At 39.9% G+C, this 13,812-nt stretch overlaps 1 pseudogene; it reads left to right on the plus strand.

Moving 5' to 3' along the window:
• The first annotated feature begins 6,022 nt into the window (after positions 1-6,022).
• Positions 6,023-13,812, plus strand: part of LOC141511827 (actin, cytoplasmic 1 pseudogene) — a 38,732-nt pseudogene continuing 30,942 nt past the window's right edge.

The raw sequence follows: 13,812 nt of genomic DNA on the forward strand, positions 1-13,812 counted from the left end.
GTTGAATTTGAACTCAGGTCCTCCTAACTCCAGGTCTGCTATTATCCACTGTGCCACCTAGCTTCCCCCAGTTTATTCATTTTAAAATTCAGGTGACAATAATTATCCCACCACTTATACCCAATGAAAGAATCTAATATTGGGGGTTGACATTGGTTTACCCAGTGAAAGTGAGCCGGGCTAAGACAACCAAGCTTTAAAGTCTTGTATTATAGGTCATTTAATTGGGGTTAAATAAAACTTTGTATATGAGCTTGGAATAAGAGGCCTCATGTAGTCATGAGAGAATCTCTCCCTAGTCCAACCTTGCTTAACTGAAAGCAGGCATGAGAAGACATCTCCCTATCCATCTGTGCTCCTTATCGCCAGTCCCACGAATAGCCCTTTCCCTTAGAAATAGTTTCCTCCCTCTTGTCTCTGGAGACTTCCATAGTTCATACTTGGACAGTTAGATCATCCCATCATCCCTTTTTCTTTAAGAACTTAATAGATCAAAGACCCCAACACCTAGATAGCTGAGATGGGGGGGGGGGGGATCAGAAACTCCTATTTAAACTCACCCTGTTCTCTCCCATATAGGCAGGCAATTAGTATGACCTGTACTAATTGTTTCCTACTACTCCTGACCAAATTCATAAAAATCTGTCCTTTAAAAAGATCCTTCGTTCCCATGTGTGTCCTCTTACAAAACCGACACTGGACCAGGGTGCCAGAGACCCCCGACTAGGGGGATTTTTAAAGCCCCTTTGGGGGAATCCTTCTGGTAAACACTACACTTTGATTGAGGCCATGTCTTTCATTTGAGACTCGAGTTAGGTAAGTCCTGAGAAGTTCAGCACCATAGGTTTAGCAACAGGGGGATGGAGGAAGGTCACATGCTAAGCTACATATGGGTCAGAGAAAATTGTTGTACTCCAGTGAGATCCTAGATGCCAGGTGGGCATCATAGGCTGGAGGCAAGGTTGCTTGTGGTCCCATTCTATGGAATCTGCTCATTTTTGTCCCGAACCCTTGGAAAGCAGATGCAACCATTACTCACCTACCTTCCCTCCCAAGCTTATTGTACAGAAGTCACTTTATATTAGAAAGGGAAAGAAATGAACTCTGCCAATATTTAGAACAGTTTCTGTTGCATTTGTATGTAGACTGAGTCATTGTCTTCAGGGATGAGGCAGTCCCATGACCCACTTTGGGCCTCCTGTCTTTTCCATCTGTACAGTGGGGATGAGAGTGAAGATGTAGCTTCAAGGCTAGAAAAAATAAGGCAAACAACTGCTCAGCAGCTTCCCAAGTTAAAAAGCCTGGAGAATGCTCCAGGCTCAGAGACTTTTACCAAAACAACTGTTTTCCAAGGTTAGTATTGTTTTCCCAACATTCTTGGCGGTGTTGGTCAAATCTTAATACTTGCCTTAACCAGATGCCCTCTTTGGGTGAAGGAATCATATAGATTTCTGCATTTTTTCTTTTTTCTTTTTTCTGTCATTTCCATTGACTGGCTAGTCAACTCTAGTTCTAAAGAAAGAATGAATTAACTTCTTGATAATCCCTTCCCAGCAGACCCAGGGAAAGAGGACAGTGATGCATAGTGGAAAGAAGGCTAGATTGGGAGTTGGGGGGACCTGGATTCAAGTCCTGAGTCCCCTGGGAAGTCACTGTGGGAAGAGTTTAATCATTTAGTCATTTTTAGTCATATTCTGACTCTTCATGACCCCATTTCTTTCTTTTATTTTTTTAGGTTTTTTTTTTTTTGTAAGGCAAATGTGGTTAAGTGGCTTGTCCAAGGCCACACAGCAAGGTAATTATCAAGTGTCTGAGATCAGATTTGAACCCAGGTACTCCTGACTCCAGGGCCGGTGCTTTTTCCATTGTGCCACCTAGCCGCCCCATGACCCCATTTCTTGTTAGATATTCTGGTCTATTATGGTATTTCCTCCTCTGGCTCATTTTACAGATAAGGAAAATGAAATAAAATGGGTTAAATGACTTAGTCAGGGTCATACAGCTAGAAAGTGACTAAGACCAGATTTGAACTCAGGAAACTAAGTAGTCCATCTATCCTTTGCACCAACTTGTTGCCTTTAGGTGAAAACTTTAATGGACTTATTTTCTCTTTAGGGATTTTTATTAAAAGAAAACTTAAAAGTGAGAGTTAACTTTGGAAAGTCATCATGTGGCAGAGACTTTTCTTTTTCTCCTCAGATCCCATGGCCAGGATTGGTAGAAATGGGTGTCAAATATTATGGAAATTCAAAAGCCCTTTTGACTAACTCCTTCATTTCACAAATGAGAAAACTGGGTGACAGTGGATAGAGCAACAACCCTGGAGTCAAAAAGACCTGAGTTTAAATTCAGTCTCAGGCACTTAATAATTACCTAGCTTTGTGACCTTGGACAAGTCACTAAACCCTATTGCCTTGCAAAAACAAGCAACAAATGAGGAAACTGGGAAGAAGAAGAAGAAGGAGTTGAGTTACTTGTCCAAGGGAAAAAAATCTAAACAATTAACGTTGTCCTCAGGAGAATGGCCTTGCTTCAGTGGTAGGAGCAATTCCCTCACTAAAGATGATCCAAGATAAGAGGAGCATTTATCAGAGACGTGGCAGAAATAATCCTCATTCAGGGACATGCTGGACAAGATGGCAGCTGCTGTGGTCACTTTTAGCTCCGTGATTTGGTGACTAGCCTCTCCACCAATTATTTCCTATCGATCCTGTCCATAGCTTGTTTGAATGTGTTTGTTTGCAATTTGTCTCCCCACTAGATTTTGAGCTCTTTGAGAGTAGGGACAATCCTTTGCTTCTTTTTGTATTCCCAGGACTTATCCCAGAGCCTGGTAAATAGTAGGCTCTTATTAGATGCTGACTGATTTACTGACACCACCTAGAATGCTACGACAAAGAGCACAGAATGCCAGGGCTGGGAAGGGACTCAGAGAGCAGAATTGGACTTAACCTGATGTCTATAGACCACCAACGAATGGGTCTGTGGATACATTTCAGGGAGTCTATGAACTTGACTGGGAAAAACTATTTTTACTAACATAGTGAAATTGAATATCTCCTTCAATTATTAAAATAAAACTGATTCCAAGAAATGATCCATAAGCTTTATCCAACCATTGCCAAAGGGGTCCATGAAGCAAAATTTTTAAAAAGACATGATCTAGTTCAATATCACCATTTTTCAGATGAGGAAACTGAGGATCTGATAGACCATATGATAATGACAGGAAGTAGCAAAGCCAAATTTCCAAGTGATGTTTTTTTGTCCAAATCCAGGACTCTTCCTATTGAACCATGGGATTCGCTGGGGGTCCCTTCCAGTTCTGAGAGTCTCTTGGCGAATGGTTGAGCCCAGCTTCTTTGAACCCACAAAGCAGATGTCCCAACTCCCCAGAGTAAAGAGAGATACAGAAAAACTGGCTGTATTTTAATGTAGTTATAATGATGAAGAAAACAATCGTGTGGCAGGACAAAAACACAAACAAAAGCTCACCATATGTTGTCGCTAATGATTTACACTGGTAGGTGTGTTTGTTGGTCTGCTGTCACTTTCCTAGGCCAGATGCCTCTGGCAGTACAGCTGTTGGTTCCCCCACACACACAGCCCCTCCTGTCTCTCAGGCTCCCTGGTTTTTTTTTGTTTGTTTGTTTTGTTTTGGTTTTTTACCTTCCTTGTGCTGAGTCTTCTGATAGAATTTATGCCCCCCAAAAAGGCATGGAGATGTCTAACCCTGTCACTGTATGTGGAAAATATCCAACATGGTGAAGAGTCTTGAGTCCATGCCATTGAGTATCTCTTGAAAGGATTGGGATTTTAAATTAGAAAAGAGAAGCATAATGGGGGTGAGGAGGGAAAGTATTTGATAACTATCTTTAAGAGGCAACTAGGTGGTAGAGTGGTTAGATCACTGGGTTTGGAATCAGGAAGACCTGAATTTTAATCCTGCCTCAGACACTTGCTAGCTATGTGACTCTGGGTCAGTCATCTGACTTCTAGCCTCAGTTTCCTCAACCATAATGAGAAGGTAAGACTTGATGGTTTTTCAAGGTCCCATTCAGTTCTAAATCTGTGATCCTCTGTATTTAAAGGGCTTTTGAATGAGAGAGAGCTATGTTCCATTCTGCTTGGTTGGTTCTAGAGAACTGAGCTTGGACTAGTTGAGTATTTCACAGATGTCAAAAGAGAAGCTTCTAAACTATCAGAAATGTTTAAAAATTATATAAGTTGCCTTGAAATGGGATGAGATGCTCTTTGTTGAAGCTCTCCTAGTAAATATTGGAGAGTCTATGAAAAGGATTTCTCTTCAGGAGACATTCACCTATAAGGTGAAGACAGTTATAATCTAGTCCCCTTGTTTTCTTTTTTTGCCATCTCATGGCTACCGTCATCTTTTCTGGAAGATAACACTAGCTTTCATAGTCTGGCTTATTTTTCCAAACAGATCACACATTACTCTCCCAATCTCATGCTTAGACATATCATAGATAGCATTCCATTTCCTCACTTCATCCCTTTTCATACACTGGTCCCCATTCATGGAAACCTTTCCCTCTGCCTCTTGGAACCCACAGCCCCAGTCTAGACTCAGCTCAAGTTTCATGACCTGATTTCCCCAGATGTTAGTGCTTCCATCAAATATTTCTTTGTATGTAAAACATTTTTGTACCTTGATAAATGATTTGTATTTACTCTTATATGGACATATCATATAAGGCCCACAGAATGTGAGGTCTTTGACTTCAGAGACCATCTTATCTCGGTACTTTTTTCTTCTCTTGCCCAGTAAGTTACTGAAGAGTCAAGTCCACAAGTGTTTATTAAATGTTTATTATATGCTAAGCAATAAGTTAAGTTCTGGGAATATAAATACCAGAAGAAAGATAGTCTTTGTTAATGAAGGAAGACTAAAATAAAAGGAAATGAAAAGAGTTAGAGGTGAAGCCTTCTGGAGAAAATCCTGAGAGTCTGGAATGGAAGTCAAAGAGGATTCAAGTATACAACAGATGCTCAATGAATGCTGATTGACCTGAAATAGTAACTAACATTTATAAAACCCTTTGAATTCATTACCTCTTCCATTTTTTCCAGTGTCACCTTTAGACTCACAGTGCTGATAATAGTCTCAGTATTATAAGTAAGGAAACTGAGGATGAAGTAAGGTTTAGAATATTATGTAATAGCTTTACCTGTATAACACTTGAGGGTTTGCAAAGTGTTTTACATATATCATTACATGAATAAGAATAACTACAAGTAATTATTAACTGAGTTGGCAAGTCGCCTGTCCAAGTTCTAGTCTTTGGACACCAAAATCTGGATTCTTTCTGTGGCATGATTTTTCTTTTTTTTCTTCTTTTTTCCTTTCCTTTCCTATTTTTCCTTTCCCTTTTTTCTTTCCTTTTTTACTTTCCCTTTTCCCCTTTCCTTATTTTTCCTTTCCTTTTACTTCTCTTTCCTTCCCTTCCCTTTCCTTTTCCTTTCCTTTTTTCTCTTCCCTTCTCTTCTCTTCCCTTCCCCTTCCCTTTCCTTTCCCCTTTCCTCTTCCCATTTTCTTCCTTCCTTCCTTCCTTCCTTCCTTCCTTCCTTTTATTCTCTATCTTTCATGAAAGTTTGTGCTTTTTAAAAACAAAAGCTTTTCCAGTCTATCCTTAAATCTTTATAAAATTACTTTAAAGATAGGAGCTCTTTCCACCCGGCACTCGCCTCCCCCATCTCCAAGTGTGGCAGCAAGAGCAGTTAGGGGTGCAGTGAAAAGAGCAACAGTCCTGGAGTCAGGAGGACTGAGTTCAAATCAAGCCTCCAAAACTTGCCACTTATTAGCTGTATGACTTTGGACAAGTCACTTAACATTGATTGCCTCTCATCTCCAGTTGTCCTGCTTCATATCTGGCCACTGGACCCAGATGGCTCTGGAGGAAAAAGTGAGGCTAGTGACTTAACATAGATCTCTTAACTCAAATCCACTTCACATTCTTCTCATGGCATCATCTACCTGATATGGTGGTCTTCTTTGGGAAGGAAAGACAACAGCAAGATGCAGCACCACCTCCTCTCTCTTAAGGGTTTCAACTTGATACCCCAAAGTTCACCATGGTTGATGACATTTCTGCTCCCATTGTTGACAATGGCTCTGGCAAGTGCAAAGCTGCCTTTGCAAGAGATTCTGCACCTCAGGTTGTCTTCCCTTCTATTGCTGACCATCCAGACATCAGGGTGTGATGGTGGGTTGGGGCCGGAAAGACAGTGTCATGGGGGATGAAATCTGAAACAAAAGGTATTCTGACTTTGAATTACCCCATTGGACATGGCATTATCACCAATTGAGATAACATGGAGTAGATCTGGCATCATCCTTTCTACAATCATCTCTGTGTGGCCTCTGAAGAGCATCCTGTGCTGTTCATAAAACCCCTCTGAACTCCCAAAACAGACAAGATAATGTTTGAGACCTTCAATACCCCAGCCATGTACGTTGCCATCCAGATTGTGCTGTCCAAGTATGTCTCTGACCTTACCACTGATATTGTGATGGACTCCACACTGTGCCCATCTATGAAGGTTATGCCCATCCTCTGTCTGGATCTGGCTGACCATGATTTGACAGACTACCTCATGTATCCTCTCTCAGACTACAATGAGAGAAGGTACAGTTTTACGACCACAGTTGAGAGGGACATTTTGTGTGACATCAAAGAGGAACTGTTACATTTGCCTAGACTTCAAACAGGAGATGGCCATCAGTCTTTACTGGAAAGGAGCTATGAGCTCCCTGATGGACAGGTTATCACATTGGCAAGGAAAGGTTCAGATGCCCAGAAGTTCTCTTCCAACTAGTTTTCTTGGGTATAGAATCCTGTGGAATCCACAAACTTATCTTCATCTCCATCTTGAACTTTGATGTTGATATTCACATGGTTCTCTCTGCCAATATTATATGATCTGGTGGTACCTCCATGTACCCAGGCATTGCTGACAGGATGCAGAAGGAGATTATAACCCTAACTCCCAGCACAATGAAAATCTAAATCATTGTCCCACCTGTTCATAAATATTCTGTCTGAATTTGAGGTTCTGTCCTGGTGACTCCACTTTCTAGAAGATGTGGATCAATAAACGGGAATATGATGAATCTGGGATCTCCACTGTACATTGCAAATGTTTCCAAATGGACTGTGATTTTTTTTGGGTTTTTTTTTTGGTCAAAAGTATATAATAATTGCCAAAAAGCAGAAGAGATGAGATTGGAATGGTTTTGTTTTTCTTTTGTTTGCTTTTTTGACCTTTGGCTGAGAATTTAAAAACTGGATCAGTAAAGGTGATGAACAGTATAAGAATGTTGAAAGTAAACATCCCCTAAGTTCTACAGTATTCTAAAGTTCAGGACACTGATTGTACATGTGTTGTTTTGCTTTATTAATTCAGATTTTTTCATAATTGTATTCTGCATTGTTACAGATTTACTTGCCTCTATGAAGACTATTCTGCTTGGCAAATTAGAATAAAGGAGTTACCTGACAAAAAAAATCCAGAAGGGGAGGAGGGAGGGGGAAGATACTAATATTATTTTATAAGTAAATTAATGTAAACCTTTAAAAAACATTTTGTATCTTCCACCTTAATATTTGTCATTTTTAAAAAATTGTCAGCCATAGTGGATGGCCCCCTAAAATCCCTTCCTGCTTTCAACATAGATGAAGATTTTGCAGTCTCCCCAGGAGGTTTATAAGATTGGTGCCAGTACTTGGAGAAAGGGAGGAGCTTTACCCATACATTGATTTTAAAACCAGTTCAAATAAAAGTGCACATGTTAAAGAAACTTAAAAGAAAAAGAAAAGACTTTGCAGAGAACCTCCTCTTGGCATAGTAGAAGGAAGATTTCCTAGGTTTGTGAACAACCCTTTTGACCTGTCTCCCTGGGAGAGAAAATCTCATAGCCACACCACAACAATGACTCAAACCTTGCAAGGGGTAGACGGTGAAACTCCCATCAAGAAACTTTGTTTTTTGAAAGTAAATGAAATGTTAGCAATCAGGAAAGGCATTGGTGAGAGGGACAACCCTTGAATTCTCTTGCCATTTTTCTAGTCCTCATTGATGTATGGGAATGGCCTCTTCCTCCTCATGCTTGTAAGGCCTACTAGAAGAAATAAGCTTGTTCCCCCTTCCCTGTCTTAGATTCCCACAGTCCTCTATCCCCTTGCTATATGTACAATCATTTATACAATTTGCATAACCAATGTGTTTTGAATTAAGGATAGATAGCACAAGTTCCAAAGGGAAGAAAGTAACTCAGTGGAGCATTGTGGTCTTCAAGATGACAATTAACATTCCTTTGAAAAACTCAAACAACTTCAGCAAGCTTACCACTCCATGTACTTACTTATTCAGAAAAGATCCCATTCCTGATATTTGGTTTTAAAGGCCTCAGTCCTAAGTGAAACAAGACATGAGAGAAAGAAGGGGGGGGGGGAGAGAGAGAGAGAGAGAGAGAGAGAGAGAGAGAGAGAGAAAGGGAAAGCGTATTACTGCTCAAATTTCCATTGCAGCTTCTTCATTGAAATTTAATTAATGGTGGCTTTGAATGTTGTATGTCTTACTGGGGTTAAAATCCAGCAATATGATACTTTTATCAACTCCTATTTTCTCTATGCCCTCTTTTCAACCATTTACAGAACCCATAGCTATTATTGGGTGCTCTGCTTTTTGTTCCAGTGCATGTTCTGAGATCCCTTTCATCTCTAACCCTCTCTTTTATATGTTCAAAGCTTCCTCCAACTCTATCATAGGATGCTCTAAGGTCCTTTCTAACTCTACTCTCCTGGGGGACTATAATTTCTTAACTGTAGTCATCCTAGCCAGTGGAATGGGATATATTGGATCTCTATAATGTGGCCCTACAAACTCTGTTAGTATGTTTTATTTGCTGCCCACAAACTCAAGTGATATTGCTGAACTCACTCCATTGTTTGGCTTCTCTCCCAAATCCCTCTGCCATCTGCTGATGCTTGCATTTCTTCAAGGCTTCATTCTCTTTGGAGAATAGCAGAGACCTGGTGCAGAGACCAGCCGTCAATAGGGCTGTCAACATGCCTTTTCTCATTAACCAGATCACAACTCTAGTCAATTCAATGTTCCAACTAACTAGTTCTGAAGCTGCATGGTCTGGAGGTGAGTTTTCCAGTGGACATGGGCATCTTCTATCACATAGGGATGATCCTTAGAACAGACAATGACAAAGCTGGGTTGGACCTTAGAAACGGAAATGTCAGAGCTTGGTGGGACCTTAGAACATGGAATGTCAGACTCAGGGAGCTTAGAACAAAAGTCTGTGATGGGAAATTTCTGAGGTCATATAATTCAACTTCTTCATTTCATAAATTCAACCCAATTTAAAGAACATTGGTGATTTCAATCAAATAATCAGTAAGATTTGATTTGGCATTTATATTTACAGGCATATCTCTGAGGTCCTGATGATTGAGTTCCATTTCATTACAATAAAACAAGTAGCATGATTTTTTTGGTTTCCCATAGCATAAAAATTTCATGTTTATACTAAACTGCAGTCTATTAAGTGTGTAATAGCATTTTCAAAAAGTATCTATATTAATTTAAATACTTCATTGCTAAAAATCATCGCTAACATCATCTGAGTCTTCATCTAGTCATAATCTTTTTGTTCAAAGAGGGTCTTCAGTGTTGATGGTTGCTGACTGCCCTGATGGTTGAGATGACTGTGGCGATTTCTTTAAATAAGACAACAATGCACTTAGAGGTCATCATAGGTTTTTTCATTTGCCTCATTTCATAATGTTGTGTCTCAGGGAAAAGAGAGGCCTGAGGTGAGGTGAAAAATGGGGAAATGGTAGGGCAACTGGGGAGTCAGAACACACCCAACATTCATCAATTAAGTTTGCCATCTTATATGGGCATGGTTCATGGAACCTCAAAACAATCCCAACAGTCACTCAAAGACCACTGAACCCAGATCTCTATAACAAATTCAATATTAATGAAAAAGTTTGACATATTTCAAGAATGACCAAAATGTGACACAGAGATACAATGTGAGCACATGTGGGGTTGGAGAGATGACCCTGATAGACTTGCTCAGTGTATTATGGTCACAATTCGTCCATTTATAAAATACTCAATCACTACAAAGTACAATAAAACCAAGTACATAAAAAAGAGGTTTGCCAAGCTCTGGGTTATGTGCAAAGGATGAAAAAGCAAAGAATGAGACAGAACCCACTTCAAAGGAGACATTTGCTTCAGATTATTCAACTATTGAATAGCTTGGGTAGATCTTGAACCCTAAATCTTGGATCTTTTCCACTCTGTTGCAGTGCCTTGCAAATGATAATCTTAGAACAAATGATTGTCCTGGATCTGTTTTTATGTCAGATTTCCCAAATCTCCTGAATTTAGGGTCTACTTGTTTGACTAGTAGTATTTCCTGCAGAATACATAATTCCATATGTCATACTCAGCCAGCTCCTTTTTGGGAAGAGCAGCATCAGTGTAGGCAGTGTACAGAATTCAAGTATTCTGGCACTGGGGGTGGAGCCTAGAAATTTAGCTGAAAGGCAAATATGCTCATCAATAATGAGAAATGATCTCAATTAGATAACCACTCTGAATCAGGAGCCTCACTTCAATGCCATCTAATATTTCATACAAATAGAGAAAAATTTGAGAAAATAAATCCTTCAGCCAAAAGTGCGGGTGAGGCTGGAGACACAAAGCCATGTACATGTGCTTATGCACTTAAACGTGAACATTTTTCTTTCTGTGCACACACAGAAAAGGGAGCATTCTAGACCTGAAATATATCTGAGAGAGAGAGAGAGAGAGAGAGAGAGAGAGAGAGAGAGAGAGAGAGAGAGTTAACAGAACACTCTCCCCTGCTTTGCCTTGTGAGATAAATGGTCCAAGTAATTTTATTGACAATTTACAGGTGAAGAAACTGAAGCTCACACAACTTGGTCAGGGTCTTATAGCTTCTAATTATTTGGACTCAGATCTTCTAATTTCAAATACAAAGCTCATTCCACCATACATTAAAGATGCAAAATAATACTATTCAGTCCTCAGGGAGTTTCTATTCCATTAGTGAACTCATGGGATCCTTTGGGTTTCATGGACATTTCTATTCAGATGATAGAATTATCTTTGTATTCATCCCTCATCTGGCTTCTATGCCTCTGTCTCCCATTATCAACTGCCTCCAGAAGTAATCTGGAGGAATGGATTGAGTAGGGATTTGGAGTCAGGAAGACTTAGGTTCAGATTCTACTTCAACCACAGGCTGTATAACCCTGGACAATTCACTTGGTCTCATTGTGCTTCAATTTCCTCATTTGTAAAATAAAGGGGTTGGCCTTGATGACTTCTAAGATCCATTTAATACTTATCTAAGATGCTATGATATACAACTTTTCTTTTTAATCTCATATGTGTAACTCAAAATTAGCATGTCCCAAATAGAACTCATTATCTTCCCCCTAGAGCTAGTTTCTCTTTCTTTCCTCTCTGTTATTATTGAGGATGTTACTTCCCCTCCAGGTAGACATCAAGGCTTCAATGGAATCATCTTCAGTCCTTCTCTCCTTCCCCCTGCCCTGCCCAATTCCAATCTTTTAGCCTTTGGTTATTTCAACCTTTACAATAGTATCTCTCAAAGCAATGCTCCTGTAACCAAGCATAGCAGCCAATGTGACTCTTTCAGGTCCTTATCACCTCTTACCTGGACTACTGCAAGTGTCTCTTAATGGTCCTCTCTGCCTCCTTCTCTCTGCAAACAGCCCTAATCTGCCTTCCACTTAGCAACTATCTGATATTTCAGAATCATGAACTGACTCTGTCAGTCTCTATTATTTTTCTTTCATTTCGGATAACACAGAGGATAGAATGTTGAACCCTGAATAAAGAAGAGTTGATTTGAAAGTCAGCCTCAGACATTCTCTAACTGTGTGACACTTGGGGAAAAATCACTCAATCTTTGATTGCCTCAATTTCCTTAGCTGTAACATAGAAATACTAATATCTATCACCCAGAGTTTCTGGAAGTGGTCTTTCCCCAACCAAATTTAATGCATAATGCTCATTATGAGTGAATAAGACTTTATCCCATGGATGCCACCAAAAAGAGAGAGAGCAAGATAATTTTAAAGATTCCAACAGTTCCTGCTTTGTAGCCAATGAAAAGAGACAGATCCCTGAAATCTCCCATATGAGTAACTTTATCTGAGGAGTGCTAGAAATGTACCACAAATCACTTCTATTCATATTACGTCACTGTTCAAAAATCAGTAGCCATGTAAGAGAAAATCTGAAAGATTGTCATTCCCATTTTCCATTTTGGGAAGCTGAAGTTCAGAGTCCTTGGGTGATTTGCTCAGGATCATACAACTGTGATGCAGGATGAAGATCTGAACTCACCTCTGCCTGAACTCCGTCTTCAGCATTAGATTATGCTTCAGATACAGTCTAGCCTAAGTTCCTTGTAGGTCTGTCCCAGAATAGTTCACCTCCATGAAAGAGGCTTGTAACTATATCCTGTTTTATACATCTCACTTGCAGACTGCTTTCAATATATATTTCTTACACTGAATATCTTCCTTACAAATAAGCTTATACATCCAGGGACAGAGAATCCACTCACTTGCTCCTTCCCAAAACACACTATCTTGCTGTTCCTGGTCCTCCCTGTCATTACTATGTTGGGTTCCCTCCAGTTCTGTGATATCATCTGAAGGTGCCTATCCTCTTCATACGGACTCTTGGAAGCATGTGAAACATTCTTGAGGGATGTCCCCAGAGGCTACTTTTATGCAGAGCGTCCTAAAATAGGACAATTTTGTTTGGCTTCAGCATCCTCTACAATCCTGCTTAGTAGACAGATGACTCAAGCCTGAAAGTTTAGGGCCAAATCATAGAACTGGAAAGATATACCTTCCTGGGAAAAAATAGAGTTCAAGTGAAAGAAATTGACTTGGATAAAAATATCCTAAACCACCAGTTTAAAAAAAACAAATTTGCATAAGCCATCAATGGCCCCTTAACCCTTATAGTTGGCAGGGAGGCAAATACATGATGATTTTTTTTTCTTTGCACCATCTGGGCTCATGATTTCATTTGACGGAAGCTGAGCAGAGTTTTGAATTTCCTCCCACCACAACCTTCCCCTGATCCATAGTATTATTTTTGTCTTCTTTTTATGTTCATTTTAGATTTTAAAAATCTTTGGGCAGAAATGATGGTTCAGAGGAGGACATGGCCATTTATCCTGGAGACACAGTGTGCATTTGAGCAGCTCCAAGAGCATAAATTGGTTACTTAATCGGCCCTAGCTGATCCATGGAGTATACAAGCCAGATTGTATTATGGAAAACAGCCACTTCTGCATGTTGGGTGGGCACAGTACTGAAGTCATTCCTGCTGCAGTGCCAGTGGGACTTGGGACAGCTGCTGAATGTGGCAGAAGTTCATTACAAGGAATCTGGTCCATCAAGGCCATTGCCAATAGATTGAAATGATTCCAAGAAAATAGCTAGATTCTATTAGCCAATGACCATGACAATGACATGCCACCCCCCAAAAAAGACTATTAGGAATGAAAATTCTTGCTGTGTATGATTTACACCTCTATTACTATTTCAAGATCTGTGGTATTTTTCCATGTTGGGATGTCTTCCATTAATATAAACTAAATCCCATCTCTAACTTGCAATCTGAGAACTGGATAAGGAGTGTCTGTGACAAGTGAACTGACTTGCCCATGGTCATATAGCTGGTGGCATTGAT

Source organism: Macrotis lagotis, chromosome 2, assembly GCF_037893015.1.
Source record: "Macrotis lagotis isolate mMagLag1 chromosome 2, bilby.v1.9.chrom.fasta, whole genome shotgun sequence".
NCBI lineage: Eukaryota > Metazoa > Chordata > Mammalia > Peramelemorphia > Peramelidae > Macrotis > Macrotis lagotis.